The sequence below is a fragment of the Ictidomys tridecemlineatus genome, chromosome 11, assembly GCF_052094955.1.
Source record: "Ictidomys tridecemlineatus isolate mIctTri1 chromosome 11, mIctTri1.hap1, whole genome shotgun sequence".
In the NCBI taxonomy this organism is placed as follows: Eukaryota; Metazoa; Chordata; class Mammalia; order Rodentia; family Sciuridae; genus Ictidomys; species Ictidomys tridecemlineatus.
The window spans coordinates 5,575,222-5,582,467 of record NC_135487.1 but is presented as its reverse complement, the minus strand read 5'-3'; positions in this window follow the sequence as shown (position 1 = coordinate 5,582,467).

Genomic DNA, 7,246 nt, shown 5'->3' with positions numbered 1-7,246 from the left:
CTGGCTGCAGCCCCTGTCCTCTGGCCAGCGTCCTTTGCAGGCTCTCAGAGTGGCATGGGACAAGAATGGAATGTCAATCCTTTTCTCTTTTGGTGCTGGGGATGAAACCAGGGCCCCGTGCACTCTAAGCATGAGCCCTACCACTCAGCTGCATTCCTAGCCCTAGCCATGGTTTTGAATGTCAAAATCGGTGGTTTGGGGGCTGGGGTGTGTCTCGGTGCAGAGTGGTTGCCTAGGTGGGCTCAAGGCCCTCTCCAGGAAAAGGTGGGCCTTGCAGGGTGTGGGATGGGGCAAGGATCATGACAGAACTGTGTCAAATGCTGGGCACAGTCGTCACCGGAGGAGGGTCCGAGGAGGTCCCTGAAAGGGGGACCTCAACTCAGGACCAGTGGGGTTCTTGAAAAATGTCACAGGAGGGAATATTTAAGGATACATCCAAAAGGGGCAGCAACAGAGGTTTGCTTAGGAGGGAAGGATTCCGTGCTCAGGGAGGAAGGTGGGCTGTGCCAACAGTGAGAGGAGAAAGGCCTTGGTCCTAATATTTATGGGGCAGCAGCCAGGGGCTAGAGGTGGCGTTGGGGTGGGGTGACACAGTTTCACTCCCGTCTTCAGGACCCAGCCTGCCCCCTCATGAGCTGTTTCTTGGGTATTCCAACAAATCTCGGGCACTTCTCTTTTAAGACTTGTGTAACTTTTTCTCTGAATTTCTCTCAGCCCGCTGAGGACTGGAGGAAGAGCCCCGAGAGGGTTTGGGGTGTCAACTGTCATTGGGTGCTTTGAGGCACCTTTCCAGGACATTCCAGAGGGAACCAGAAAGTGACTTGCAGCGTCCCTGTCCCTGGGCAGCTGTCCTGGGAGTGGTGAGGTGAGGGGGCCACAGGCAGCCACATTTCGGTACAAAGCCAAGTGGGTGGCTTCAATTCCCCGAGGAAAAGGGAAGCAGGTGCGTCCCCACCACCAGGTCTGTGCGCCACGGGGCTCTGGGAAGGAAGCCTGGGTTCCAACCACAGCTCCGCCACTGAGGACCGGATCACTCTGGGCAGACGATGTGGCCCTCAGCCGGGGTTTCACCTAACCTGGGGGTGACAGGGAGACTGACCTGAGGCCGCTGCTTCACCCCATGACTGGGCCGAGAGCTCCGTGACCCAGGATACCACCATCTGGAACCCGCCTGCTTCTGGGCCTCGGGCAAGGCCTCAGTGGCCCCCAGGGGCCTTGGGAAGGGACACTTACTTGATGGGTGCCTCCTTTTACACAAGGATTTCTGGCAGTTCCTCAAAACCATGATGCCAGAGGCGGAAGCAGCCCCTCTCTCCCTTGGACCCCTTCCATAGCTCCTCTCCCCAGCAGTCGGCAGGGCCCTGGTCTTGCCTGGGCCCATTGCATCAGGGTGCAGAGGCGAAGGGAACTTCCAGGGTTTGGTGGGGAAAAAAAAGCAAAAAAAAATTAACTGGAGATTTAACAATTTATTGCACTGAAGAAGGGTGTCATAACTCCAAGCTTATATACCTTTTTTTTTCTATAGGAAAGAGAAGAATTTCTGTTTGGAGACAGAAATTATCTTATAAAAAGATTATTATTATTATTTTTTTTTGGTAGATGGACACCATACCTTTACTTTTTTTAAAATTTTTTTTATGGGCTGCGGAGGATCAAACCCAGTGCCTCACAGGTACTAGGCAAGTGCTCTACCCCTGAGCCACAAACCCAGCCCCTGAAAAGGTCCTCTTTAGGGTATGTCCAGGTGTGGTTGCATTCTTCAGTACCCTTTTGTTAAGTTTTGTTTTTCAGGGCTGGGGATGGGACCCCGGGCCTCCAACATGCCAGGCAAGCACCCTGCCACTGAGCCGTACCCCTAGGCTTTCAGTCTTTTAAGGGATGGGATCTCGCGACCTTTCCCAGGATGCTCTTAAACTCCTGAGCTGAAGTGACTCTGGCTTCAGCCCTCGGAGCGCGGGACTCCAGCCATGCGCGAGCCTCCACCAGGCTGTCTTCTTTCCAATAGATCATGAGATCCTAGGGTGGGGGTGGGGGGCAGTGGGAAGAGCCATTGCCTGCCCCCTCCCACCCCTCTGCCACCTTATCACAGGGTCTGCTCCAAGTGCAGCCTGCAGTTAGCCACATAGAGAGGATGACTCCCGGGGGTGAGTCTGCCCCCGCTGGGCACAGACCTGGGAGCAGGTGTCCCGGGAGGGGTCACTGAGGGCCGCATTCAGGGAAGGCAGGGAGCAGTGCTTCTGCGACTTTAGCGTCTTCGAGGTCTGAGCTGGAGACGGAGAGCCTGCTGTCAGAAGCCGGCATTCCTGGGGTGCGGGGGTGCTGCCCTGCACAGACCAGCGAGGGGCCTCAGGATGTGGGCGGATGCTCCTGTGGTTCAACCGCGGGAGGGCGCACAACAAGATCCCAGGCGGGAAGTGGAAGATGTGTCATGGGGAGACACAAGGATAGGCAGGAGGAGGTGACAGGGAGGGAAAGAGGACTGGAACTTTACATCTACAACCCCCCCAACGCCCTCCTCTCCTTCACTCCTGGCTGAGTTCTTCAAGGGTCCCATAAATCTGAGAGGACCGTGAATCCAGCTAATTAGTACCTGTGGCTTTGGGAGTTTACAGAAGGCGTTTTCAGACTGACGTAAGGAAACCCAGAGAGCCAGCTTGTGAGACTCCCTGACGTGGTCCGAGCTCTACACATTATCAACCAGGTAACATGATTCTGCAAAAAAAACAGACCACCATGACTCCTCTGGCTCCGCGATCAAAGATCCTCGGGCTGATGCCACTCCTTAGGCTTCTCACAGACTCCACTGACAAGGTTTCCTCGAAAAGAAACCCCGGAGACCAGCGGTTCCCCACCCTGCAGCCTGCCCTCCCTCTCCCCTCAAGGGCATCCATGGGGCTTACCGAACACATCTGCCTTCCTAAATGAGTCTCCACTTGAGCCTCTCTGGACGCACCCTGAAGTTCCTTTCTGTGGGGTAAGAACCAGCCAGGACCAGGCAAAGTAGCACACGCCCAGAACCCCAGTGTCTTGGAGGCTGAAATTAGAGGATCACCAAGTTTGCAGCCAGCCTCAGCAACTTCGTGAAGCCCTGAGCAGTTTAGTTAAAGACCCTGTATCAAAATAAAAAATAAAAAAGGGCTAGGGATGTGGCTCAGAGTAAAGTGCCCCAGGATGAATCCCCAGTACCCAAAACAAAACCCAAAAAACCTGCCAGGACTGCACATAGGTGCCCTTCTCCCTCCTGGGGACCCCTCATCCAGTGACAGCCCCAGCTCCTGAAGTGAAGGGGCCCAGGGGCTGGGCAGCTGACTTGTTGGGTTTGCCGATGTGTGGGGTGCTCCCACCGTGGCCCGTTTCAGGATTTCAAGCTGCTATAGAGGAGCAGAGTGTCCTGGAGGGCCCTGCTCTGCTTCTAGGGCTCCGCCCCACGCTGCCTTCCAGCCTCCATCCCGAGCATCGAGCATCGTAGATAAGAATGACCTTGTGAAATCATTCTTTCTAGTTTTATTTTTTCCCATTACGGAGGATTGAGGCCAGGTGCTCGGCCACTGCTACGTCACCGTCCTTTTCAGTTTTATTTTGAGATCGGGTCTTGCTAAGCTGCCCAGCCTGGCCTTGAACTTGCTGTTCTCCTGCCCCATCCTCCAAGTCACTGAGATGACAAGCGTTGGCCACCACGCCCCCGGCATTGCAAAATGATTCTTATCCGTAGACATGCAGATTTCCTCCGTGGATTTTCCCTGGAGTCCCCTCGAGAAGGCAGCGTGTGACCCTTTGCAAGTGCTCTGCTTCCTCTTTTGAACCAGTTACACCGTCTGCGGATCTCTCAAAAATAATGAGCTTTGTAAAACCTTTAGCACATGCTTATTTTCAATCTGTACAGGAGTCCTGGGGTTTTGTTGTTGCTCTGTTTGTTTTGACCAGGATTGAGCCTAGGGGTGGGCTTCCTTCCTCCCTTCCTCCCTCCCTCCCTCCCTCCTTCCCTCCCTTCCTTCCATCCTTTTTGTAGAGGGAACTGAATCCAGGGGCACTCAACGACTCAGCCACATCCAGTCTCTTATTTTTTGAGACAGGATCTCACTGAATTGCTTAGGGCCTCTATAAGTTGCTGAGGCTGGCCTTGAACTTGGGATCCTCTGGGGCTGGGGATGTGGCTCAAGCGGTAGTGCACTTGCCTGGCATGCGCCGGGCGCTGGGTTCCATCCTCAGCACCACATAAAAATAAAGATGTTGTGTTCGCTGAAAACTAACAAATAAATATTTTTAAAAAACTCTTTCTCTCTCTCTCTCTCTTAAAAAAAAAAATTGTGATCCTCTGCCTCAGCCTCCCGAGTTCCTGGGGTTACAAGCCTGCACCATACCCGGCAAACCCAGGGGCTTTGGAGTGCTACATGTGTGCGCCATCACTGAGCCACATTACTCTCCGCCCACCCCCAAGGCTCATGGTTTTTATCTTTTGGGGAAAATTATCCTTTAACATTAAGGTGAGGTCACTAAAGCATGGAGATAGAGTTGTACAGTTAGCACCTGTTATAGAATATTGCCACATATTTTTATTCAGATGAAATCCACATAATACAATTAAACAGTTTTAAATGAACAGTTCAAGGGCATTTAATATATTCCTGATGTTTTGCAATTGCAACTATATCTAGTTCATCGTCCCAAAGGAAAACCTGTGTCCCTCTGCAGTCACTGTTCATTCCCCTGCAACCACCAATCTGCATTCTGTCTGTAAGGAGTGATCTATTCTGGAATTTCATTTAAATGGAATTGTACAATATGTGACGCTTTTTTCTGCCTGGCTTTGTTCACCTAACATTATGTTTATTGTTGTTGTTATTGTTGCTTTTTGCAGTGCAGGGGATCAAATCCAGGGCCACATGCATGCTAAGAAAGTGCTATACCACCGAGCTACCCCCCCCTCCAGCCCTGAACAGAACCTTTAATTTGGCTAAGATGATGTAAGCCTTATGGTATGTGGTTTTTAACCACAATATAAAAGTAGTGAAGTTTAAACACAAAGAAGCGTCCACCCTGGGTGACACGTGGTCAACAGGAGCTGCCTGGTCTCCGCAAAGCCTGGTGACACCCAGGCTGCCATGCTTTCTGTCCGTGATTCCCAGGTACACACACACCCTCCTTGTACACTTGTGTTCTCTGATAGGCAAGGTCAAACTCTGTTCTTCCTAGGAAAAAATATATAACCACCTGGTCATATTGAGGTGTGTCAGAACATGATCAGCCACTCCCCTGCCCAGGGGGCACTTGTCAGAAGCTTGGTCCCGAACTTAACTGATGACAGAGTACGTCCCCAGCTCCAGGAGCAAGAGCACTGACTTAGAAGGGCCTCTCCCCCTCCTCCCTACCCACCTTGCAGAGTTGGGTTCTGATGACCAGATGGCACGCGCTGGTGGGGTGCGGATAGTCACAGGACACAGGGGGAGGGAGACACCCTGGGTGGGCATGGGGCTTCTGAGGTTTTGTGTGGACACAAAGAGCTGCTGGGGCACCGCAGGGGTACAGGTGGCTGGCTGGGTCTGCCTGGACCCTGGTAACACTCCTTCCTTATCTCACCTGGAATGGAAATGGCTGAGAGCGATTTCTCCCTTCCTGCCCCTCCCTGCAATCAAGCCTGCCGCAGGCTGCCCTGCCTTGGTAACAAGCTCATTGTGTGCCCGCCAGACACACGCTGGGCATCTCCACTGTGATGCGATAAACGTGTTCCTCAAGAACCTGACACCTGCTTGTGGCACACAGAAACAGCGCTTAGGGGAAGATCGCCCGTCAGACCGCTGGGGTCTGGTGCAGCTTTTTCATCTGAACCCAGACAAAAGAGCTGCAGTTTGGACGAAGACAGCAGTGCAGCTAAACCTCCGCTGGCATCCGCTCCAGCAGCGGGGGTCAGTCTTTTAAGATGAAGGTCCTCAGCACATTCTCTTCCCGCAGAGAGCTGTTTCGTCCCATTTAAACCTGAAGCTGCGAGCTGGGCGCAGAGCTCCACGGGAGGGCGCTGGCCTGGCCTGCACAGGCCCTGGGTTCCATCCCAGCACTGCAAAAAAGAAGGGGTGCTGCAGACACGGTTCAGTGATGGAATAGCACAAGGCCCTGGGCTCAATCCCCAGCCTCCCCAACATGTCAAAACAGCCATGTGTGTCAAAACAGCCACGTGTGTGAAGAGGCCGTCAGCTCCCTTCCTGTCTCCCTCGTTAATTTAATGTCGGGGAAAGCACTAGCCCCAGGGCCTCCCCAGTTTTCAGCGCCCCTCCTCCATCTCCGTCTGCCACTAAGGCCTGCTCTTTCACTGAGAGGATGGCGGTCGCTGGCCGCCTGGCTCCGCTAGGGGCGGCCACTGGCAGGCACCCAGACCGCACACCCTCTCCACGGGCGGACGGCAGCCCATTGACCAACCGCACAGTGTGCACCGAGCCCAGCAGGCAGCACCATTGGCACAACCAGGACTTTGGTATCAAATCTTGTGTTTTCAATCCCAGGAGACCTCCAGGCAGGAGCTAATGAGGGTGATTATCAGTGAACATCAGGTTCAGCTTCACGGGACAGACCGCTAAGTGAAAGAGGGTGTTTCTGCACTACTTACTAAGTCTAGGCAGGCTTGGCATGGGCTTCCTCGGGGTAAAGGACCCCAGCTCCTCCTCTTTTTTTTTTTTTTTTTTTTGAAACAGGCCTCACTAAGTTGCAGAGGACCTTGCTAAATGGCTGAGGCAGTCCTCAAATTTTCGATCCTCCTGCCTCAGCCTCCACTATCACTGGGATTACAGGTATGGGCCACGGTGCCCAGCTCTCTTGTCTTGTTGTTTGTCCTGTGTGGCCTCAATCTCTTGGCCCACACTGGTGCTGTCCACGCTCTAGGCAGTGGGACAGAGAAAGAGACGAAGGAGAAGGTCAGGCTATCGGAAGTGTCATCTTTGCATATGTTGCGGTCATAGACCTACACCAACCGCAGGGCTCTGGGAGAAGATGTCTGTATTGGGGGCAGCCACAGGTCGGTGATGGAATACTCACAAGGGAACTCTAGAAGAAGAACCAATCAAATGGATTTGGGGGTGGGGAAGAGAGCCATTAGCAGTCTGTGCAATCGAAGCCCAGGCAAAACTTTAAAATTCCAGAACATTCCTAGAGAGGTGAGCCCAGCAGGACCTGAAGTCCTGATATCGTTGTCCAGCTTTGGAGCAGCCCAGGGACTTGCCAGTCTACCCTGTGCTGCTGGTCTGACATTTTACACCCT